Source organism: Parasteatoda tepidariorum, chromosome 10 (assembly GCF_982258835.1).
Source record: "Parasteatoda tepidariorum strain Cologne lab strain chromosome 10, Ptep-v5.0, whole genome shotgun sequence".
Classification (NCBI taxonomy): domain Eukaryota; kingdom Metazoa; phylum Arthropoda; class Arachnida; order Araneae; family Theridiidae; genus Parasteatoda; species Parasteatoda tepidariorum.
In genome coordinates, this window is record NC_141764.1 from 165,338 (window position 1) to 191,691 (window position 26,354).

Consider the following 26,354-nt stretch of genomic DNA (forward strand, 5'->3'; position numbering starts at 1 on the left):
TTTGAGTGGGTGACACAAATATGTTAATTAATTTGTGCAGATGATATTTTAAATCAAGAAATCAGACACAAAACTTACTTTCTCTGAACAAACACACCCTTTTTTCTACGAATTCGAATTACTGACCCCAAAATGAAGGGGAATATTTCTCGCTATCTGGGAAATATGGTCATAAAAGTTTGGTCAGGAAAGCAGTCCAAAGATTTTAATTTGACCAGATTTTTCTACCTACAAGAAAATTATAAAAAATCAAAGAATAATTCTTAATTTTTGCAAAGTTCTGCAAAACTTTAATGCAGTCTTATAGTAATTTTTTAAATATTAAATAATTAGATTACAAATGCCTTTTATTTCTATTAACTGTGACTCTTCTTCGCATAGACATTTCCATTTTCATAATTAGCATAAAGAGTGCAGGCTAAGAATAGTCAAATCGTGAACTAACAGTTGTTCTGTTTTAGTGATAGCCAAAGAAAAAAATTCAGAACATTTCTTTTGCGAAGTATTTATATACCAGACTGTTTTTTTTTTGTTTTTTTTTTTAAAGACAAATTTAGAAAAAATAATAATTTGCTTCCCTTAAGTACATTAAAAGTGAATTTTATCACAAAAGAATTACAAAATATAATATTTTTAGTTTCAAAACTTCTCTTAGTCAGATAGTTTAACAGTATCCAGTACAGTTCTATTAATGGAGTACTGAACAATTAATAATACATATAAAGAGATCAATACACATAAATTTTAAATCAATATATAAAATTTTACAGTGCTGTTACATTGAAATAAAAAAAATAATCAGTATCAATCAGTTAACATTCCCTCATACCAATATTTAATTAAATTTTGTAATCGAGTTCAAGACTTCCTTAACACATTGACTGCCACATGCATTTGCAGTGAAATCTCCTTCAGGCCAAGAGTATGAAGTGTATTCTGCTAAGTCTCAACGATATTTTAATAATATGAGTCCATGGCAGTCACAAGAACAATATCTCGGTTCGTTTTGTTTCCATGATATCATATCTTTTTAATTGAGTCTGTTTCTTCTCATCTCACAACTTCACATGATCAGTTTGAATCTTTGCTGAGTAAAGAGGAATATAACTTAAAGTTTTTACTCTAATTAGTTGAAATTTCAAAAAAAAAAGAAATGGAAAACTTACTTTTTAGTGAGTCAGATAGAAGTGAACAAGAAAGCTTTTATGAGGCTCACAATAATTTCCTTAATAAATCATTTTTGAATTACTTTTATAAAAATTCAATAGTTTTGTTACGTCCTGTGAAATATCTTTTAAAATACATATGAATATCCTTCGCAAGAAGTCATTGCAAATAAGCATCATCCCAATACGGGTGACATGGCCTGATCAGAAACTATGCTGTTATCTGAATATGGGTGACGTGGCAGTCAATGTGTTTATCAAATAAGTATAAAGTAGGGTTTCAATAATCTTGAAAAAGCAGAGTGATTGTGTTTCTTAACACTATTGTACAAAATTTATTTAGTGGATAATACCTCAATTTCCCATTCAAAATTGTTATGACATGATTAGAATCAAATATTTTTAAAATCAGATGAAAGAGATAAATCAATATGACTTTCAAAACTACAGAATTCAACGCTGCAATGTTTGTTATTGCATTTGCATAAATAAGCGTATGAACCTTGAATTCTTCACCATAAAAATTTTATATTACATAAGATTTATTGAATATCTTTTTCGTAAAGTGACTGCATTCCTAAATAATTTGAAACAAAGTATCCTGCAGGTAAGGTTGTATGACTTAATCGTGCATATAAATGAGCAGTCCATAAATTTGAATCATCAAATATTGTGAATTTTAAAAGCACAATTACATAAAATAAAACGATGCTGGGTTGAAAATACAAATTTTTCAAAATTAATTTAACCATTCCCAAAATAATGGAAAATTCAAACTTATGGGCAGTTCAGTAATTATATACATGATTTTTATTTGTAGAAAATGGAATATTCTGAACACACACAAAAATCAGGAACATCATGACAAAAAAGATAAAAATTGGGACAAAATATGATCAGAAATATCAAGAATATCAGGATAACTAAGAACCCTGTGATGTTCCAAACTCTTAATAGTTATAAAAATAGCATGTTATTCAATAAAACATTACTTTTTTTTAGGCTCTAAACGAAATAAAAACAAACAAATATTTGACCTTTCCAGCAACATATACCATTTTAGTATCATGATCATAAAGAGAACGCCAGAAGAAATATCAATGTTCTCAATTCTCAGATGAGTGTCCAAATTGTGCTGAAAACATATACATATTTTTGAGTTTACAATTCAAACATTATTAAAGAACTTTTTAAGGTGAAATATTTTAAAGGAGGTTAAAGCTGAGGGTTCGGTTATATGAAGTAACATAGACTAGTTCTCTTCTGGAGGTTCATTTTGGAGAGATAACATTTCTTACAAATTTCTCAAAAAATCTTTTTAAATATATTTTTCTAACTAGTCAAGAATTTTTTTTCACTAATAATCTGAATGATTACCTGTATTCTGGTTTATATCTAGAATTACAAAGTTGTTTAGTTATTCTGTAATATTTTTTATAGATATAAAAAGGCTGTTTTTATCCTCAGTAGCTCTACTACACATGACTAATGTGGACAAACTAAGGTGCTAGTGACAAATTTGATAATTTATTAAGTAGTCATTTATCATAACTCAGAAAGGTATATCTAAAGATAAAATTAAATCAATTACAATCTAAGCCTTATGGAGGGCATTTCACTTAACTAAAAATGACATTTTAAACAAAATCAATACATTAAAAATTAGTATTCAATTCGATTTTATTGGATAGCATGAATCAATTTAAAATTGAATCAGTTGCAATAACCATAGTTTTAACTTGATGATGAAATGGTTCAAATGAGGAGCGCATGGTTTAGTAATATTTCCCTCAATGAAAACAACTGTCAAAAGAGAACCATTTGCTGTTCTAATTTAATGTCTGGCAAAAATTCTTTCATTTATCTATATTGAATGGTATTCTTTTATCAAACTTGATAAAACATCACCTTTAAATTTTCTTAAAACCTTTAAGGGATGAATTAATCTTAAGGTTTTATGCTAAATATTGAAATCATTAACTGTAAAGGTATATTATTCTACAAAATCATTTTGATTTAGGAAATTGAGTTATATATTTAACCAATAAACATTTATTCCATTGGAAGTTGAGCAGAGTCATTGTCCACACTACCTATACCACCATTTTCTTAACTAGTTCCATGAAGACATGCCGTATTTGTTTAAGCCTAATACTGGTTAATTGAAAATATACAGAGCAAAAGGTAATATCAAAAAAGGCAAAAATGTATAATTTTTAACTTATTGGCACCTCTTTTGAAATAATGAATATAAAATATGTTATAAAAGAGAAATTTTAAAAGTCACTTTTGCACCATAAAAACCCTCTTTTACGAATTAAACAAAAATATTCAGTCTAATTTTGATATTGCATTTTTGAAGTGTACGTCAATGCACACTTCACTTTGACATTTTGCATTTTAAATTTTATTTTTACATTTTGATCATTCAAAAGTTAAATTTTGATGTCTAGAAATATTTTGTTTGATCAGGCAAATCAAATCAAATAAACAACGAACAAAAATATTTTCTTGCGAGCTTTAAAAAAAATCTAAATCGATGAGGCGAATTTTACATTTATTTGAATCTATTTTGAAAAAAAAAATGGGTTTTCGAAGTTTCTTCTTAATTCTGAGAAAACATAAGCTATCTGTTAAGTTTTCCTGTTCTGTCATACAAATTAACAAGATTAGTAATTAAGATTTTTCTGCACTTATATTTTAGCAAAAAATAATTACAAAAAAAAAATGAAAAAAAAAACAGATTTAAGAGTGTAATTTTTTATTTCAATTGAGAATTTTTTCCTGCGTTTAATGATTAAAATTCTACTAAGATTTATAAATACTCAATACCATTTAACAATAAAACTGTACTAAAATTCTTAATACCAGTAATAATAAAAAGTTTAATATTATTTAATTAATGCAAGCTAATAAACCAAAATTAACCCGACTTATTAAGTATGATATATAAATTCTATATAAAAAAAACTTTAAGTTTTAATTAACAAATTTATAAGGTCTTTTTGATAAAGTAGTTTTAGTAAACAAATAATTAACTTGCTATACAAAAAACCATGCCAGGTAATTTCGTGTTTAGAGTTGTAGCAGCCCTCAACGAAACATCGGAGAATTTTATCAGGGTACATAAAAATCATATTTGTTTAAAAGATATATATTACATATTATAAATTTTATTTCAATAAGATTTTTTATTTTAAAATTCTTTTCACGTTGAAGGATCTGAACTCTAAAATGTACAAATAATATTTCATATTACTTAACAATACTGCAATAAAAATTCTTAATACCATTAAAAACAGCTTAATATAATTTAATTACTACAAACTAATTACAAAACAAATTATAGAAGCTATTATTTTTTAATCAAACTCAAAACTTAAAATAAATTGTAAAAACAGAGTACCAATTTTGCCAAATGAAAAATAAATTAATTTAGATCAGAAATCATTTTTTTAAAAAAAAAGTATAATTAATTATAAATTGAAAAAAAAAGAAATTAAATTCCTTTTCAATATTCACACTGCAGACAACAGCCATTAAACTTAAGGGGTTTTGAATCCACTCCAGATTCTTTACAAAACAATTAGAAAAAATGTATATGATAAGAAAAAAAGAGTTCGACGTTTAGAAATGTAAAAAAAAATAGGCTACATATATGAAGTGTTCAGAGCAAAAGTAGATCTAGCTTTAATAAAAGTAGTTTAAGTTTGATTTATCTAAGTAATTAAAATTTAAGTAATTTATGAAATCAAATGTATTTCTTCTTTCAGCACACTAATAATCAGAATTGAAAAAATAAATTACTTGAGCTATTGCGAATTTTTAAAAAAAAAATAATAACCTAAAATCAAAAAAATCACCCGTTTTGGGGGGCAGGGCGGGCGGAGTCTTGTTTTTTGGTGGGCATCTAAATCTAGAAGACACTGGACGTGCACCATCCTTTTGACCTTGAGACAGTTTGATGAAAAAAGAGAATCTTAAGTTATTTCTTAAATATATAAATACTTTGCAATGTAAATGCCTTTAACTACCTACTGTAAATTCCTGTGAGAGATTTTTCCTAAGCATTCTCCTCACGTAGGAAAAAAAATGTAGTAAAATTTGAAAAATGACTTCAGAAAAATCAGAAGAAAAACAAGAATCTGGCACGAATATTTCACTTTTTTTTTTAAAATAACTTCACAGAAAAATACCTAAAAATTATGTTATTTTATGCTGAATAACAAAAAATGTAACATTGTTCCTCTATGTCCAGACATAAGAGTATAGTCCTTTAATGTATTTCATTCTATTGAAATAAGAAAATTTTACAAAATTTCAAAGTCAAGTTAATAATGTCAGTAGAGTAGTTAACTTGCCTTCAGTTACTATCTACGTTGTCTCATAATAAAAAAAAATTATTATTACTAAGTTATATCAAAAACTGAATAAATAAAAATAAAATGTTAAACCTTAAGGTGCATTTTTTCTTATACTGATCATAAATGCTACAATGTAAAGTAGAAAGTAAAAAGTCCTGCTTGATATTTCCTTTAAAATTTGTTTAAAACATTTCTAAAATTTATAAATTTAGAATAGAGTTCTACTTTTAAAAATAACATACATTGCATCTTAACAGCAATAAGACATATTTTTGCACATTTACAACATACACTTTTATGCATTTTTGTACACCTTCACTCTAGCTTGGATCTTACTTATTTAGCTTACCCTAATAAAAAAAAACTTGATATGAAGAAATTTTCCATGACAAAAAGAATTTTTTAACATGAAAATAAGGATTTAAAAAAAGTATTCTTACACACAATTAAAAGTCGTATCACAAAAATTTAGCAAGATTAACCATATATTTTTTCTTAATTAGACATCTTATAAGACTTGTCAAATATAATGTGAAAAAGTACACATTAGGAATTTCAAATTAATATTTAAGGAAAAAGGAAACAAAAAACACTCTTAAAATGCACTGTAAGTGTAAATGTACAAAAAGATCCGTTTGATTGCTCTCAAAAATAATAATCAAATAGTTTTTTTCATAATGTTAAATCTTTTTCTTTTTTTTCTCCAGCAATTGAATGTGTTTTAATGATTTCAGTCCAAGTTTCTTTTGCAGTGATTCTTTTGACTGCAATAATGTTTTTGATTTTTCATTGCTTAGAATTGCAAACTTCAATAATAGGACTGTAACTAAATTTTAACTAAAATAATGGGTGTTCAGGGACCTAATCTTTAAAAATAAAGGCCTAAAAAATATGCAAATATTTATACAAAATCAAATAATGCATCAACTAAATTTAATAATGAAAGAAAACACCAAACATTTTTTCCGTCTTGTTTCATTAAAAAAATTACATTATTTCTTTCAAATTAACTGTTTTCCAGTTCATAAAAAAATTTCAATAAATGATTTTTCTTAAATTTATTAAAAAAAATGTAACTAATATAAAATATTATTTACATTTTATAATATTTTAATGTTTATAAGAAAAAATAATTTTGAAATAAAAAATTTGAAAGAAAAATCTTCAAAAAAACTTTTATAGTTGAGATGAGGTTTGATTTAGTGAGGTTGCAACTATAGATGTGAGACGGGTAAATACCCAGGGGGTAGGTTATTTACCCAAGCATTTACTCTTGCATTGGATAAATATCCAAAATTGGGGCTTTTAGAATTTTTTGTTCTTTTTAAGGCATGTAAACAAGATTTGTTTTGCTTATAGTTCTGAGAATAATATAATTTTATATTTAATTTTCACAAATAAACTTGAAACTTATATGTCAGTTTCAGAGTAAATAGTTTAAAAGACTATAAATATTTAGTTTATGATACAATGTCTCATTGAAATGATAAACAATGCATAAAATCAATGTTGATCAAAATGAGACATATTTGAATTAAAAAAGTAATGTATAAAGGTTAACAATGTGTAATGTAATAAAATAGACATTATATTAAATCATTTAAATTAAAATTGGTGCATTTTGAAGAAAAAATAATTTTATTCAATGTATTAAGATAAATTGTATTAAATGGAAGATATCGTCAATTATCGCAGAAAATTAAATTAAAATTTATGAAATTTGCTGAAACTAAGTTTTTAAACAGGTTTTGTTTATTTGTAGTGAGTTTGTAAATTTAATATAAGTGATATAACTAAAACTATAAATTTTACTTTAAATTTATTCATAAAATTATTTCACTTAAAACAAATTTGCCTTTTTTTTTAATTTCTTTTTTTTTAAGAAAAAAAATTCAAGATTATATTTAGCTTTCATCTGTATTAATTCTATTTTTTTTAAAATAATAAGAATAATTATATTATTAAAAATCAGCCATATTTGAGAAATTTTAGAATTTCATTTTAGTCAAAAGAAATATTGAACTATGCAATATAACTTTAATATATTGCAGAGTTATTGGTCAAACTTTAAAATACAAAGCAATTCAGAAAATTAAACAAAAGGTAGTCATCTGTACCCATAAAAATTATTGTCCGTGTGTGTGTCCTTTATAGACCCCTAAACCATCTGACCGAAAGCTATGAAACTTGGGATACAGATAGTTCAAAGAATGAGGAAGGTCACTGTCGACATTAAAACATTTTACGGCAAATTGTTCTAATAGGATGAGCGAAAAATGAAATGGAATTTTGTGATTGGATAAGCAATAACCATTGTTATAAATTTAACAACTCAATTTTTCACATATTTAAAAGATAACATTAATGATAAGTGTCAGCTTATAGCTCTATTTAATAAAAAAAAATAGTTTAGTGCACATATTTAAATATTTAATTATTCTATATTCACTATGTCAGATAAATTCAATGAACATTGTATGGTAGCATGCTTGGTTTATGTCGCCAAATGTATACTTTGTCTGATACTATGCAGTATCATTTTGTTTATTTTAATTCTTTTAAACATGTTTCTAAAAAATTACTTATTTAAAACCAACAGTAATAAAATAGAAAAAAATAAATTTATGTATTCAAAAGCAAAATTAATGGGAAAGTGGTACTATTCATTTAGGAGAAATGTTAAAAATTGATGCCAATGATGCTAAATTAGTTAAGGTAATTTATGCATATTGAAATAAAAGATATAAGCCTCGTACTAGAAAGCAAAACTAATGGAGTAAAAGCATTTACTTTTCCAGAAGAAACGTAAGAAATCGTCATACAATCATTGATTACAATAATTGCTTAATTAATGTTGGTAATTTGTTTTACCTAAAAAAGCAACTTATGAACTAAAAAGCAAAAATGAAGAGAAAATATATTTATTCATGTTTTGAGCAACCCCAAAAAAATCAGCATGTTATTATTGACACCAATGCTCAATTAATATTGATGTGTATTAATTATAATAAAATAAGCTATGTGCTCAATTAATAATAATGTGTATTAATTAAAATAAAATCAAATAAGCTATGTGCCAAAAAGCCAAGCTCATGGAGGGAAGATTAAAGGGAAATTAGTTTAAGAAAATCCTAAAAAATATCCTTTCACAACTGTGGCTTAATTCATATTTATCACTGACAGTAATATGTACTGCTGTTATTATGGTAATTGGTGAATTGGTTTTGATAAAAATTCTACAGCTGGTTTTCCGCAGTTTCGGAAAATATTTTTTTCCACTGGTAGCTAAGATAGTGTATGCCAAGTGATGCTAAATACATTTAATTTTTATTTCAATGGTACGAATTACTAACAAGGAGCGTTGCTTACTTTAACATAATGCCACCAGTGATTACAACATGTAATATTAAATTTTTAAAAAACTTTAATTATTTTAGCTATATTAATTGAAAAACTAGTGGAAGAACCAGGTAAGTGACATTTTTAGAATGAAAAAAGAAATTGCACCCAAATTATTTCATTACTAATTTATTAGAATATGGGACAAATAATTCCTTGCTTCATTTTATTTGCCACTGCCAAGTATTTGAAATAAAAATCATGCAAGCATATTAAAAACTAATATGTATTAGTTAAGATAAAAGCAAAAACAGTTCTGTTACATTAAACATACCCATATTGACACAAATACTTTGCAATTTTTTCTAATTTATTAATTCCCTTAAAATTGTCATTCACCTGGTTCTTCCATTAAGCTCTTTAATTGTGTTGTATATGCCTTTTGATTTTCAGCACGATTGCGTTGAGTTCTCAGTACTGATTTATTGATTCTTTTCTTTTTTTACTCACCCTATCCGAAGAACGGGTATTCAGCTAGTATATCTCTTATAATCTCATTTACTATTTTCAATTTAATATTTATAACTGACAACATTGATGGGACAAAAATCCAGTAGATTTCACAAAATTTAAATTTTATGATAACTGTTGCATAAGATACTAAATATTTTACACACAAAGAATTTTAGGAATTTTTTGACATCAAAGTAAAAAAACTTTATTATACTTATAGCTATGAATGGTCTACAATATTTTCCAGTTATGATTAATATTAAATGAACTTGAAATGATTTTTAGTAGAATTTCAAATAGTAATAGACAAGTAATTTATTATTAATATTTAAAAGATTTTTTAATTAATTTAAAAGGAGAGTTCTGAATGAATATAATTGAAATACTTTAAATGAGATTCCATTGATTATGTGTTTGTAATACTTATTTAAATATTCAAGCAAGCAATAAATTGTGTAAAAATTCTATTTCCATCAGGATTTTTTTACGGAAATGTACTCAATTTTAGAGAATTTTCATTATATTCAAAAAGGAGAATTTTTATTAAACCAATAGAGCAGGAGGAATTGACAAGATTCAGAAATGTACTGGTAAATCCAATAAAGTTAGCGGCAATAATAATCTATAATTATTATTCTACACTTATACTTCATTCTAAACAAATGAATAAAAGATATTAATGCAAATAAAATTAATTCCAGTTAATTATTATTGATTTCAATGCTTTTGTTATATGCCATTTCACTTTTATGTCCTAATCACACTTAAGTTTATAGAATTTAACCTATGACTTAAAAAGAAATTTCAAGTGAAAAGCAATAAATGAAATATATTTAAATAAAAAAAATTAAATACACTTTCTTCATTCCTATATGAATTATTAAATTTTCTCTCTCTCTTAAAGATTAGGAATAAAATGATAAAACTAAACACAAAAAACTATTTATTATGTTATTTACAGATTAAAGTATATAAATCCTTGCTTAGAATTACTCAATAAGCTAAACATACAATTTTAACAGGGGGGAAAGTTTTTGCCCCCGATTAGTTTTTTTTCAATGAGGGTAGAAACTTCATGATCTCTTTTAAACTTCGTATACAGAAATATTTTAACATATAGCACATATTTTATATTCCTTTGAAAAACATACAAATATTAAGCTGTATTTCTTTTAATTTATTAGTAATAAAGATGTAGAAACTCAAAAACTTTTAGAACCACAGACATTTATTATTCAGAAAGGTATCACAACAGAATATGAATCAAATAAGGTATTTTGGATTATTCATATTCCGAAACAGATTTGCATGATTAACTTTTTTAAAACAAATTACTTGTATATATTATATAGACAAAATTGTACAGATTAATACAATATGTCAAAAATATAACACTAATTATCAGCATAAATTTTACTTACCAGATGAAACAGTGAAGACAGAATTGTAGTCAGACATGGTAGCCTACCTGGTAGATGTCTGCCTTTTTCCAAAGCTCATGTCATATCTTCTTGTTGCTCATAATGATGAGTAGAAATTTCTTTTAACCAAAAGATTCAACTTTTGTTTCAAGCTCCTATTGAATCAATGTAATTTTACTTAATACAATTATTTATATATTTGCAGAGGTACACTAGTTATTATTTATACACTGGCTATCAGTATTCAGAAGCACTGAATCATACAATTAAAGTTTATGGAAATTAAAAATTAATACAATTTTAAGACTTAAGTTTATAAAAGTACATAAAGGGTACATGAATTATGAAATTGTTATTTACGATTAAATGAAAAAATATCACTTTTGTAAAGGTTTCAAATTAAAAAATATATATCACAGAAATTTTTAGAAATGAAAATAACTAATAACACGTCTCATGTGATACCTGAAGCACTTTTATTTTTCACTTTGATGAGTCAACAAAAAAAAATAGTGAAAGGGTGATTAGGTATCCTGCTTTTTTGCTTTTATTAATTTTTGTTTTCTTGTTTCTAGACATCTTTTTACAATTTCTTGCTTTTAGCAACAGTTTCAAGAGGCAGGGGTAATTTATCGTAGAATATCTATTTTTACACTAAAATTTCTTATCTCTTAATATTTAAGAAAAAAATGACATTTTAAGCAGATTACTTTTTCTAAAAACAATAATTTTCATTACTCGAATATAAGATTATAGATAATAAATTAATGATTAAAGATAAATCTTAATGGTTGGCATCTCTAGACACTAAAGCAAGTTAGAATGAAAATATCCTCATAAGTATTTTCTGATAGAACAGCATAAAGAGAAAGTGACAAAAGAAAAAATTCAGGTTACACAGCATAACTTTTTGCGCCGAACAATCTTAAAAGTTTAAAGGAAACATTTTTTTAATGGTTAAGAATAGCACTATAATTTTCTTTAAATACTCTAATTTATGAGCATTAAAAATGTTATAATGAGATTAATAAAACACTTAATGAACATCCATTGTAAACTAACTTACCATCTTCTCTTTTAACAAGGTAATAAATTTGAGCAAGAACGACGAACATAAATTTTTTTAGAATTTTAGTAGTTTCTCTTCATACAAGTCAGGGTTTGCCAAGTGGGCCCAATTTGAGAAAACCTGCCTGTGTTTTATTGGATGGGGCTCCCTTGAAAAAACCTTCTTGGAACACTAAGTGAGTTTCTTAAATTTAGTTGAAAAAGAAGCATCTTCTAATAGTGTCATTGAACACATTATGGAAGTTCATCAAGCAGATGGATGGGCAAATGAAGAAAAAAAACTGCTTTAATTACCAAATAATACAAGGTAGAGTTCATATTGTGACTTCGTAAAACCTTTTGCCAATAATTACAGTAAAAATCATTAGATTGCTCTTGAACATCAAAATAAATTCAATAAAAATATGTCAAAAATATTGAATAATTTTGAGGTTTATCAAGAAGCTATTAATTTGGAAAAACGGTTATCAATTGTTTCTGAAGCTTTAAATAAGCTTCAATCAGAAAATACTTCAATTTCAGAGCTGATGAATCACAACATCATAATAAATGTTTGGCAAAAAGACTCCATTAGACTGTTCAGCCATCTCATTTATTAGCATACATCACAAATGTCAAAAAAAGAGAACAACTTACAAATGATGAACAAGAGCAATTAGTAGAAAACTAGCTTTCTAAGCATCATTCAGAATTTCTGCCAGGTGTTATGAAATTCAAAACTTTCGATATGAATACTTTCCAAAATCAATGATGCTTAACACAGTAATTCAACAGTTTTCATCACAAAAATAGTGGAAAATTATGGCAAAAAAAAAGAAGGAAAAGCTACCAAATGGGAAAAGCTTTCAAGCTTACACAAAATTTCTGACAATTCTTTCTTGCTTTAAACTGAGCACTAACATCCTCTGCCCCTGACGAAAAACACTTTTCAACTTTCAGTTTGGTGTGGAGTAAACTACGAAATAAATTAGGAATAGATAGAGCTACAAAGATAGATAGTACTACTTAGATAATATTGCCATCTAAGAGAGAAATATGGACACTTTGAATCTGGTGTATGACAATAATAATAAATAAAAAATGAAGCATTAAAACATTAATCTGTTTGCTGCTCTTTGAAAATTAATCTTTAAGTTAACTCTTAACATTTGCTGACAATTTGTAACTATTTGGTAAAAGCTTATCCCCATTAAAAAATAGCAAAAGAATAAAATATTATTTTTAAGATGTCTACTAAGTGATACATTAACAAATTTAAAGTTTCATTCTCTGGTTTTAAAAAGACAAGCCAAAACTATTTATCTATGCTTTTTTTATAATTTTATATATTAATTGGTTTTTTTGAAATTAAAAATATTAAGTTAAAATTATTTATCTGAAAATGAAGTCTTTTTTTCTAAGGTTAAATCTTTGAAAAATAGGATAAGTGACTGATACTCTTTAAAATTATACATAATTTTAAGTTCACCTTCTATTAATCTTATTATATAAATATAGAAGACCATTAAATATTTAGTTCAGTTTAATTTTATTAAAGATAAAAGTCAAATAAAATTGAAGTTTTTACTGATTATAAATTTATAATATATATATATATATTATATATTTAATAAAATAGTATATATATGAGTGTGAAAACAAAAAGATTAATAAACTTGTTCCTTTTATATTACTGTTGCATTTATATTTTATAATGTTTGAGTCAAAAATTGTGAAACGTTATATAATTAACAATAAAGATTCAAATATGTATTAGTGATAGTGTGTTATTAAAACTTATTTTAATTTTATTATATGTATTTTACATTTTACACTTTTTAAGCTTATACAGAACTATTTAATAAATAAAAATATTTACACAGTAAAACTTTAAAGTTTATGAGTACTAAATGAAAAAAAAAAAACAATTTTACTTGGGTTTTCTCATATAAAACCCAATTTACCCTGTGTTTTTTCAAACCCTGACACTAGTTAATCCAAATCCCTCACACGAGAATTAGATTGAAAAAAAAAATTAAACATAATATTAGCTATAGTATATTAGATACAATATATTTTAGTTAGGAAAAGTAATAAAAATATTAATGTATATTTTATTTGACCTGAATGGCAAGAGCATGAATCAAACATACTCCACTAAAATAGAAGGGTAGCTTAATTGCTAACTAACCATTAGATCAGCTGATAGCTTCTTGTTTCAGACTACCAATGATAAATGACATCAATTGACACCATCAATACATGTTTGCAATCTTCAGCTTCCAAAAAGATATCAAGGATCATTTTCATCTTCTAGATAAGAAAGGAAAAATATTTAAAATTAGGTGCATAAATAAACATAGTTATCAACATGAAAAGAAAAACAATCGGAGGATTTTAAAAAAATTTAAATTTCCCACCAACTCTTGAACCATATACATATTTTGTCATGTGCTTCAAAATTTGATAATTACGCTGATTTTAAAACTAATTTATACAATGTACCAATTTAACTGAGAAATTATTTTTGAATTTAAACTAATTTTCTCAAAAAAAATTTAAGTGATAAAATTAAAATTTTTTTATATTTTGAGTGTCGTAAAAGCCAAGCAAATATCTGTAAATAATGCTCTCTTCTGCAATGGGTGCCATATTTTAGGGGCTCTTTCAAGTGTCCTACCCTTCCTTTTTAAGAATGAATACTGCAAACTTAGTATCTTAATATAAAAGTTACAAAACAAAGAAATAAAGATAATATTTCAATTAAAAATAGCAATTGGAATTCTGAGAAATAATAATGTTTAAAAACATTAGAACATTTCAAATTAACAAAGCTAAGTATTACACAAAACACAAATTTATCAAGAAAATAAATAAACAAATAGACTGGTTCTTTGAATGTTAAGCACTGTTTCAAACTAGCAAATGAAATATTTCAGTTTTGTTATCTTTTCCGAATGAGAAAATTTCTTCTTTACTTCGTTGCAGAACAACATAATATATACTTACCAAACCAAATAGGTTTACACCAGAGCCGGATTATACCTTTCGTAGGTTATATTTTTATTTGTATCTTCATAATTTTGTGCAAAATACACTTGTTGTTTTTAAAGCTAAATTATTTTTGTCAACAAATTTTTTTCTCCCAAGTTTTTCGTAGACCCCTGAATTTCATAGGCCCTAAGCACGTGCCTAGTGTGCCTATAGGTTAATCCGGCCCTGGTTTACACTTACTGGTTGGTTTACACCATTTATAATATCCTACACAATTTGGTAATTTTTCTCTAAACAAAACCTCAAAATAAAAGAAAGCACTTATAATAAATTTGAAACTAGCTCAAAATAACAAGTGGACTATCGACCTAAATAAAGTAAAAATTGAAATACTATTTCAATCTGATGATATCCACATACGCCCCCCCCCCCTATCCCTGCAGATAATTTTGTTTCTCGATGTTTTTCCTGGATCACCTGGGTTGAATCACGTCTTTGTGAATTTAATTGCAGCATACGAATACAGATCAGCAATGAATCAAGATCGTTACACATCGCTCGCACTTATGTCTATTGAATACGACATTTTGCGTAGTTTGGAATTCGACAGCATAATACAAGATTTCGTTGAAATCCAAAATCTGTATAATTTAAAATGCTACTTGAAAGGACCGAAATAATAATATATAATTTCATTATATAATATTTATTATATACTTCATTATATAATATTTAAATTCATTGGGGATGTGCACCCCGAAATTTGCAGTTTAAAAAAACTTTCTTATTTTAGTGGAATTTTTTTAATTTAAAATACTCTCGTTGATATTACAAAAAAAAAAAAAAAAATTAATGTTGGCTTTATATCAGTTTTGAAGGATTGTGTAAAAATATTTTTTCCGCTTTCAGCTTACTAGTTTTCTACGACGTTTTTTCAGTTTTTTGTTTTTTTGAATTCAAATTTTTATAACAGGTAAGATAACAGTGTGCGGCAGACTAAACATCTAAAAAAAAAAACAGCAGAAATTAGAATAGATAATCTAATTCTAAGAGTAGAGTTAGCCGGTTTGAATCCCGCTTTTACCCTGGATTTATCTTCGCACTGTCCTTCTCAGTATTTTATTTTGTTACCGTCGTTGAACAGCCGACCCAATTTTAGGGTTTACGACTATTAATGTTCAACTCCGTAGCATTGTAATTTTGAACCACATCCAGGAGATAAGGGAACTCCTAGTTCAGGAACCGGGGAGAATTTTGCCGTCGTGGAGGATTTTTTCTGAAGGAAATAATCCGTATTTGCGTTACAAGGAAAGTAAAACCTTCCACGGTTAGCCTAACGTCTAGCGATTATTCTAACTCAAGGCCCGTCTACCACTGAGGATATTTTTCGCTTGTACTGTGGTCGGTATGAGCTGGGTGCTGAGTTCGAATCGATCAGATAATTATTGGAATCGAACCCAGGTCAACTCATTGAGAGGCAAGTGCCCTATACCCTCAGCCACTCTTCTCTGTATTAAAGCAGTCGACCCAATTCTTTTCGTGGTATTTACGACTGTGAATGTTCAACACCGTAGCCTTGTAATTTTGAATCCAATTCAGATGACAAAGGAACCCCTGGAACATATATTTGGAGAAAGCCTCCGTTGCTGACTTTTTTGATGAAACTAACCCGCATTGTAGTTGCATGGAGGGGAAAACCGCAAAAACCTCTCACGGTAAGCCTGACTGCAAGGGGATTCTAACCCATGATGCGTTTACCACAGAAGACTTTCTACGTATTTGACTTTATTTTATTTAACAGCCGATCCGATTTTTTTTGTGTGTTCACGACTACTACTGTCCAACTCAGTTGTTTTGTGATTTTTAACCAAATCCAGAAGACAAGGGAACTCTTGGATCAAGTTTTGGGAGAAATTTGCCTACGTGGAGGACTTTATGATGGAACTAACCTGCATTTGAGTTACATGGAAAGGAAATCCGTGAAAACCTCCCAAGGTTAACCTGACGACAAGGGAACTCTAACCCATGATCCGTCGAACGGGCTTGAGTAGTGCGTAGTTGATTTGTTAACAGTCTCCTTTCCCGTTGCTCAGATGTTCCCGTGTCTAGTAGTCTGGTGGTCAAGAGACCGGAGTAGTAACTCACAGCTGGGCCGAGGAGGCGCAGTTTCGAATCCCAGCTGCGGCAGCTTTTCAAAAAATCTTCTTTTCTTTTTCTTTCGCCTATATTGCACTATATTATTTTTTTAAATATTATTTTCCATATTTTAGGGGGTCCTACATGTAGGAAATAATTTTTTTAAATTCGAAAAATAGCGAAAAATGGACAAAAACTGGAAAAATCAAGGAAAATTGGTTTATTTACATTGTTTTAAATTATTTTTACAATATATTCGACAGTTTATCATGCATAATGAGTTCTATGTGCAAAATCGAGCATCTTTCTTTGTTAAAGAACTCGTAATGGAATAATAATAACAAACAAAATAAAATGGCAGGGTGGGGTTCGAATTTCGAAGCCGTCAAACTCCCTATAATATTAAGTTATATTTTTCAAACTCGGACCCTAAGTAGGGGTCCATTGGCCGAAGGACGAAGGAAATTCACATAGGTGAATGAGGGGGGCAGGGTGGGGCCCCAAAGGTCTATTGCATAGCTGATCGTGAGAAGGCTTTGGAAGCGAAATTGTGGCAGACGTCATGTATTCCGGTGGACTGGTGGTCAAGGCACCGGACTAGTAACTCACGGTTGGAGTGAGGAGTCGTGGGTTCGAATCCCAGCTGCGGCAATTTTTCAAAAAATTTTCCTTTTTTTCTACCTTGATATTAAAAGGGAGCTAGGGGGTCTCGAAATTTGAACCTTACTCGCGCCATTTCATTTTTTTATTCCTTTTTCTTTATTATTCCATTACGCTTTCTTTGCTGGATTTCACACGCAGAACACCCCACACATGCCGGAATATCCAAAATGTTGCAAAAGCTGTCGAAAAAGAGCAAATAAACTGATTTTCCTAGATTTTTCCAGTTTTTTCCCATTTTCCCAATTAAAGGAAACTATTTCCTACATAAAGTAGTCTCCAGAATATCGAAAAACACTTTTAAAAAATAATATAACTTTTTTTTCCAATGACAGGCACTGAATTTTAATTTTTGCCTATGAAGATGACAGAACTGTTGCTCATTTGTCGTTACCCAGCGGGCTCCTATGAGCCAAAGTCACGAAGGCTATCAACATTGCCCACGCCACACTGCCACACACCCGTTTATAGGGTGGGACATATTCACACATCACACACACACAACAGAGGACAGCACAAAGAGAAGAGGAAAGATCCATGCACAGAGCGGGATTCCAGCCCGCAGCCAATGGCTTCGCAGTCAGGAATAATACAATGTAAAAAAAAACAAAAGGGGAAAAAAAGAAAAAAAATTTCAAAATTTGTCCGTCCCTGGGATTTGAACCCAAGGACCCCTCCGTCCAGCAGCGAACTTGCTGGTCTGGTGGCCTACCTTCCAGTCCACGGTTATACGTGAAGCCTACCACAGTGTCGCTTCAAAAGCTCTCTCCTCTCATCTTCGCAATATACCTTTAGGGGCACACTGTGACCCCCCTAATTGGCCTATAAAAATTCTCTTCGGCAGCCTTGTAAGGACCATAGACCCCTACTTAGGGTCCGAGTTTGAAAATTATACCTTGATATTAAATGGAGCTAGGGGGTCTTGAAATTTGAACCTTTCTCGGGCCATTTTATTTTTTTATTCTTTTTCTTTTATTATTCCATTACGCTTTCTTTGCTAGATTTCACAAACAGAAAACACTCCATGCGTGCTAGAATATCCAAAATGTTACAAAAGAAGTAGAAAAAGAGCAAATAAACTAATTTTCCTGGATTTTTCCAGTCTTTCCAGGGCCACTTTGTTGCGTTTTTAATGATAAAAGATTTACTTGTAAACATTTTTTTTTCTAATTTGAATATAGTTCTCTACAGAGTGATTTTCTATGTCTGACTTAGAACTTTAAGACTAAAAAAAAAAAAAAAAACTATATTTTGTTTTATTATAAGCATTTTTTATCCTACATTTTTTTTTTGTTTGTAAATAATGATTTTTTATTAAGACTTTACTTTTTTTGATACAATTTTCGTTAAAAAGATTTTTTTCAAGATTAAATTACATGACATTGTGTGTCACTGTATACTTTTTGCATATTTTATTTTTTGAAGTTCTATGATTGAAAAAAGTTTGGAATGTAAAGTTTAAACAGATCTTTCATATCAGATCATTAAATTTATTAGAGCGATTTCAGAGGTAATAGGTTTTAACTTCAAAAAGAAAATATGATACATATTTTTTTCCTGTTTATTTACGAATATTTTTCCGGGATGTTTGGGTTGCTCTTTCTTTTTAAAAAAGAAATTTCATTTTGTTTTGCTTGCATAAGAAAGAATATTAAAAATGTTTCTTTTTGAAATTTAGTAAGCAGCTATATAAAGTTGGAAACGTTACAATGAAGAAATCTCCAGAGCAACTGATGATCGTGTTGTTTTGCTAGATGTCATTCGTCTTAGATAACAACGTCCTCTATAAATCGTTGAGTTCGCGGATTCCTAAAAGCTATTATTTTCTGTAAACTTTTTCCTATCCCAGATAGCAATATAAGGTTTTTTCAACACAGCAAAAATCTTTTCATGTAAACCTAAAAAGGGTTTTTTACACGGTTTACGTGTAAACTTCCAACCTTAAAACGAGGTCCGCGACAATCTGCTCTATTTTACGCACATTACCCTAATCCTAAACCTTGGAAAACAACCTTCAACATAACAACCTTAAAACGAGGTTGTCTTAGGGTTTTCAAGCGGGAAAAAAAACCTTGAATAAAGCTAGTTCTAAGATGAAAATCATCTTAAATCTACATAATTATAAGGTTTCCGTTTGCTGCGTTTTCGCATGCTCAGCTAAAATCTACCCTGTCATAAGATTTTCATTGACAATGCAATTTAATGCTATTGCTAGTGTACGCCGGCTAAAACGTCATTCTGATGTCATCTCTCCCACGATTGCATGACGGCAAATCTATTTTGGCCCACTATGTGCCCCCTAATTAGTGTATAAAAATTTCCTTTATTACGATTGCTTGGTATATAAAACTCAAACTTCTGGCAGAGTTAGAAAATTATAAGTTAATATTAAAGGGAGTTACGTAGTGAGTCGTGAGCGTAACTCCGGAGACGATATTTATCCGTTTTTCAGCTATTATTCCCTCTTTCCCAAAGAAAAATAATTACTTTTATATACATAACACTTTATTCTCGTTTAAATATCGAAATATAAAGTTTAAAAAGTAAAATAAAGTAAATAGAAAAAAAATTTAAAATTAATCCGTGACCAGGACCGAATTCCTGATCACCGATTCAACAAACTTCTTTACCCATGGCGCTAACAACCACACCACGACTCACACGTTGCTTCCACGAATATATAGCTTAAAGAACTTCCTTCCCGTTAATTAACAAAATCTATTTTGGCCCACTATGTGCCCCCTAATTAGTGTATAAAAATTTCCTTTATTACGATTGTTTGGTATATAAAACTCTAATTTCTGGCAGAGTTTGAAAATTATAAGTTAATATTAAATGGAGAAACGTAGTGAGTCGTGTGCGTAACTCCGGAGTCGAAATTTATCCGTTTTTCAGCTATTATTCCCTCTTTCCCAAAGAAAAATAATTACTTTTATATATATAACACTTGATTCTCGTTGAAATATCGAAAAATAAATTTTAAAAAGTAGAATAAAGAAAATAGAAGAAAAAAATTAAAAATTAATCCGTGACCAGGACCGAACCCCTGATCACCGAATCAACAAACTTCTTTACCCAAGGCGCTAACAACCACAACACGACTCACACGTTGCTTCCACGACTATATACCTTAAAGAACTTCCTTCCCGTTATTTAACAAAATCTATTTTGGCCCACTATGTGCCCCCTAATTAGTGTATAAAAATTTCCTTTATTACGATTGCTTGGTATATAAAACTCTAATTTCTGGCAGAGTTTGAAAATTATAAGTTAATATTAAAGGGAGTTAGGTAGTGAGTGGTGTGCGTAACTCCGGAGACGAAATTTATCCGTTTTTCAGCTATTATTCCCTCTTTCCGAAAGAAAAATAATTACTTTTATATACATAACACTTTATTCTCGTTGAAATATCGAAAAATAAATTTTAAAAAGTAAAATAAAGTAAATAGAAAAAAAAATAGAAAATTAATCCGTGACCAGGACCGAACCCCTGATCACCGATTCAACAAACTTCTTTACCCATGGCGCTAACAACCACACCACGATTCACACGTTGCGTCCACGAATATATAGCTTAAAGAACTTCCTTCCCGTTAATTAACAAAATCTATTTTGGCCCACTATGTGCCCCCTAATTGGTGTATAAAAATTTCCTTTATTACGATTGTTTGGTATATAAAACTCTAATTTCTGGCAGAGTTTGAAAATTATATGTTAATATTAAAGGGAGTTACATAGTGAGTCGTGTGCGTAACTCCGGAGTCGAAATTTATCCGTTTTTCAGCTATTATTCCCTCTTTCCGAAAGAAAAATAATTACTTTTATATACATAACACTTTATTCTCGTTGAAATATCGAAAAATAAATTTTAAAAAGTAAAATAAAGTAAATAGAAAAAAAAATTTAAAATTAATCCGTGACCAGGACCGAACCCCTGATCACCGATTCAACAAACTTCTTTACCCATGGCGCTAACAACCACACCACGACTCACACGTTGCTTCCACGAATATATAGCTTAAAGAACTTCCTTCCCGTTAATTAACAAAATCTATTTTGGCCCACTATGTGCCCCCTAATTAGTGTATAAAAATTTCCTTTATTACGATTGTTTGGTATATAAAACTCTAATTTCTGGCAGAGTTTGAAAATTATAAGTTAATATTAAATGGAGAAACGTAGTGAGTCGTGTGCGTAACTCCGGAGTCGAAATTTATCCGTTTTTCAGCTATTATTCCCTCTTTCCCAAAGAAAAATAATTACTTTTATATATATAACACTTAATTCTCGTTGAAATATCGAAAAATAAATTTTAAAAAGTAGAATAAAGAAAATAGAAGAAAAAAATTAAAAATTAATCCGTGACCAAGACCGAACCCCTGATCACCGAATCAACAAACTTCTTTACCCAAGGCGCTAACAACCACAACACGACTCACACGTTGCTTCCACGACTATATAGCTTAAAGAACTTCCTTCCCGTTATTTAACAAAATCTATTTTGGCCCACTATGTGCCCCCTAATTAGTGTATAAAAATTTCCTTTATTACGATTGCTTGGTATATAAAACTCTAATTTCTGGCAGAGTTTGAAAATTATAAGTTAATATTAAAGGGAGTTAGGTAGTGAGTGGTGTGCGTAACTCCGGAGACGAAATTTATCCGTTTTTCAGCTATTATTCCCTCTTTCCGAAAGAAAAATAATTACTTTTATATACATAACACTTTATTCTCGTTGAAATATCGAAAAATAAATTTTAAAAAGTAAAATAAAGTAAATAGAAAAAAAAATAGAAAATTAATCCGTGACCAGGACCGAACCCCTGATCACCGATTCAACAAACTTCTTTACCCATGGCGCTAACAACCACACCACGATTCACACGTTGCGTCCACGAATATATAGCTTAAAGAACTTCCTTCCCGTTAATTAACAAAATCTATTTTGGCCCACTATGTGCCCCCTAATTGGTGTATAAAAATTTCCTTTATTACGATTGTTTGGTATATAAAACTCTAATTTCTGGCAGAGTTTGAAAATTATATGTTAATATTAAAGGGAGTTACATAGTGAGTCGTGTGCGTAACTCCGGAGTCGAAATTTATCCGTTTTTCAGCTATTATTCCCTCTTTCCGAAAGAAAAATAATTACTTTTATATACATAACACTTTATTCTCGTTGAAATATCGAAAAATAAAGTTTAAAAAGTTAAATAAAGTAAATAGAAAAAAAATTTAAAATTAATCCGCGACCAGGACCGAAACCCTGATCACCGATTCAACAAACTTCTTTACCCATGGCGCTAACAACCACACCACGACTCACACGTTGCTTCCACGAATATATAGCTTAAAGAACTTCCTTCCCGTTAATTAACAAAATCTATTTTGGCCCACTATGTGCCCCCTAATTAGTGTATAAAAATTTTCTTTATTACGATTGTCTGGTATATAAAACTCTAATTTCTGGCAGAGTTTGAAAATTATAAGTTAATATTAGAGGGAGTTACGTAGTGAGTCGTGTGCGTAACTCCGGAGTCGAAATTTATCCGTTTTTCAGCTATTATTCCCTCTTTCCCAAAGAAAAATAATTACTTTTATATACATATCACTTTATTCTCGTTGAAATATCGAAAAATAAAGTTTTAAAAGTAAAATAAAATAAATAGAAAAAAAAATTTAAAATTAATCCGTGACCAGGACCGAACCCCTGATCACCGATTCAACAAACTTCTTTACCCATGGCGCTAACAACCACACCACGACTCACACGTTGCTTTCACGAATATATAGCTTAAAGAACTTCCTTCCCGTTAATTAACAAAATCTATTTTGGCCCACTATGTGCCCCCTAATTAGTGTATAAAAATTTCCTTTATTACGATAGTCTGGTATATAAAACTCTAATTTCTAGCAGAGTTTGAAAATTATAAGTTAATATTAAAGGGAGTTACGTAGTGGGTCGTGTGCGTAACTCCGGAGTCGAAATTTATCCGTTTTTCAGCTATTCTTCCCTCTTTCCCAAAGAAAAATATTTACTTTTATATACATAACACTTTATTCTCGTTGAAATATCGAAAAATAAAGTTTAAAAAGTAAAATAAAGTAAATAGAAAAAAAAATTTAAAATTAATCCGTGACCAGGACCGAACCCCTGATCATCGATTCAACAAACTTCTTTACCCAAGGCACTAACAACCACACCACGACTCACACGTTGCTTCCACGAATATATAGCTTAAAGAACTTCCTTCCCGTTAATTAACAAAATCTATTTTGGCCCACTATGTGCCCCCTAATTAGTGTATAAAAATTTCCTTTATTACGATTGTCTGGTATATAAAACTCTAATTTCTGGCAGAGTTTGAAAATTATAAGTTAATATTAAAGGGAGTTACGTAGTGAGTCGTGTGCGTAACTCCGGAGTCGAAATTTATCCGTTTTTCAGCTATTATTCCCTCTTTCCCAAAGAAAAATAATTACTTTTATATACATAACACTTTATTCTCGTTGAAATATCGATAAATAAATTTTAAAAAGTAGAATAATGAAAATAGAAGAAAAAAATTTAAATTTAATCCGTGACCAGGACCGAACCCCTGATCACCGATTCAACAAACTTCTTTACCCATGGCGCTTACAACCACACCACGACTCACACGTTGCTTCCACGAATATATAGCTTAAAGAACTTCCTTCCCGTTAATTAGCAAAATCTATTTTGGCCCACTATGTGCCCCCTAATTAGTGTATAAAAATTTCCTTTATTACGATTGTCTGGTATATAAAACTCTAATTTCTGGCAGAGTTTGAAAATTATAAGTTAATATTAAAGGGAGTTACGTAGTGAGTCGTGTGCGTAACTCCGGAGTCGAAATTTATCCGTTTTTCAGCTATTATTCCCTCTTTCCCAAAGAAAAATAATTATTTTTATATATATAACACTTTATTCACGTCGAAATTTTGAAAAATAAATTTTAAAAAGCAAAATAAAGTAAATAGAAAAAAAAATTGAAAATTAATCCGTGACCAGGACCGAACCCCTGATCACCGATTCAACAAATTTCTTTACCCATGGCGCTAACAACCACACCACGACTCACACGTTGCTTCCACGAATATATAGCTTAAAGAACTTCCTTCTCGTTAATTAACAAAATCTATTTTGGCCCACTATGTGCCCCCTAATTAGTGTATAAAAATTTCCTTTATTACGATTGTCTGGTATATAAAACTCTAATTTCTGGCAGAGTTCGAAAATTATAAGTTAATATTAAAGGGAGTTACGTAGTGAGTCGTGTGCGTAACTCCGGAGTCGAAATTTATCCGTTTTTCAGCTATTATTCCCTCTTTCCCAAAGAAAAATAATTACTTTTATATACATAACACTTTATTCTCGTTGAAATATCGAAAAATAAAGTTTAAAAAGTAAAATAAAGTAAATAGAAAAAAAAATTTAAAATTAATCCGTGACCAGGACCGAACCCCTGATCACCGATTGAACAAACTTCTTTACCCATGGCGCTAACAACCACACCACGACTCACACGTTGCTTCCACGAATATATAGCTTAAAGAACTTCATTCCCGTTAATTAGCAAAATCTATTTTGGCCAACTATGTGCCCCCTAATTAGTATATAAAAATTTCCTTTATTACGATTGTCAGGTATATAAAACTCTAATTTCAGGCAGAGTTTGAAAATTATAAGTTAATATTAAAGGGAGTTACGTAGTGAGTCGTGTGCGTAACTCCGGAGACGAAAGTTATCCGTTTTTCAGCTATTATTCCCTCTCTCCCAAAGAAAAATAATTATTTTTATATATATAACACTTAATTCACGTCGAAATTTTGAAAAATAAATTTTAAAAAGCAAAATAAAGTAAATAGAAAAAAAAATTTAAAATTAATCCGTTACCAGTACCGAACCCCAGATCACCGATACAACAAATTTCTTTACCCATGGCGCTAACAACCACACCACGACTCACACGTTGCTTCCACGAATATATAGCTTAAAGAACTTCCTTCCCGTTAATTAACAAAATCTATTTTGGTCCACTATGTGCCCCCTAATTTGTGTATAAAAATTTCCTTTATTACGATTGTCTGGTATATAAAACTCTAATTTCTGGCAGAGTTTGAAAATTATATGTTAATATTAAAGGGAGTTACGTAGTGAGTCGTGTGCGTAACTCCGGAGTTGAAATTTATCCGTTTTTCTGCTATTATTCCCTCTTTCCCAAAGAAAAATAATTACTTTTATATACATAACACTTTATTCTCGTTGAAATATCGAAAAATATAGTTTAAAAAGTAAAATAAAGTAAATAGAAAAAAAAATTTAAAATTAAACCTCGACCAGGACCGAACCCCTGATCACCGATTCAACAAACTTCTTTTCCCATGGCTCTAACAACCACACCACGACTCACACGTTGCTTCCACGAATATATAGCTTAAAGAACTTCCTTCCCGTTAATTAACAAAATCTATTTTGGCCCACTATGTGCCCCCTAATTAGTGTATAAAAATTTCCTTTATTACGATTGTCTGGTATATAAAACTCTAATTTCTGGCAGAGTTTGAAAATTAAAAGTTAATATTAAAGGGAGTTACGTAGTGAGTCGTGTGCGTAACTCCGGAGTCGAAATTTATCCGTTTTTCAGCTATTATTCCCTCTTTCCCAAAGAAAAATAATTACTTTTATATAA

General features: G+C 29.3%; 2 long non-coding RNA genes across 3 annotated transcripts in view; both read right to left on the minus strand.

Annotated features, from left to right (window-relative positions):
* Nucleotides 1-11,277, minus strand: part of LOC147802065 (uncharacterized) — a 28,215-nt gene extending 16,938 nt beyond the window's left edge. For both annotated transcript variants that reach the window (XR_015429669.1, XR_015429668.1), the window contains exons 1-2: nucleotides 10,804-11,277; nucleotides 79-228 (exon numbers count right to left, since the gene is read on the minus strand). This is a non-coding gene — a long non-coding RNA (uncharacterized LOC147802065). The remainder of the gene's footprint in view (nucleotides 1-78; nucleotides 229-10,803) is intronic.
* A 150-nt stretch (nucleotides 11,278-11,427) lies between these two features.
* Nucleotides 11,428-15,682, minus strand: LOC147802066 (uncharacterized). Its single transcript, XR_015429864.1, has 3 exons — nucleotides 15,562-15,682; nucleotides 14,042-14,163; nucleotides 11,428-12,854 (listed from the first exon to the last, which is right to left on the minus strand). It is a non-coding gene; the product is annotated as an uncharacterized LOC147802066 (long non-coding RNA).
* Between the last annotated feature and the right edge of the window lie 10,672 nt (nucleotides 15,683-26,354).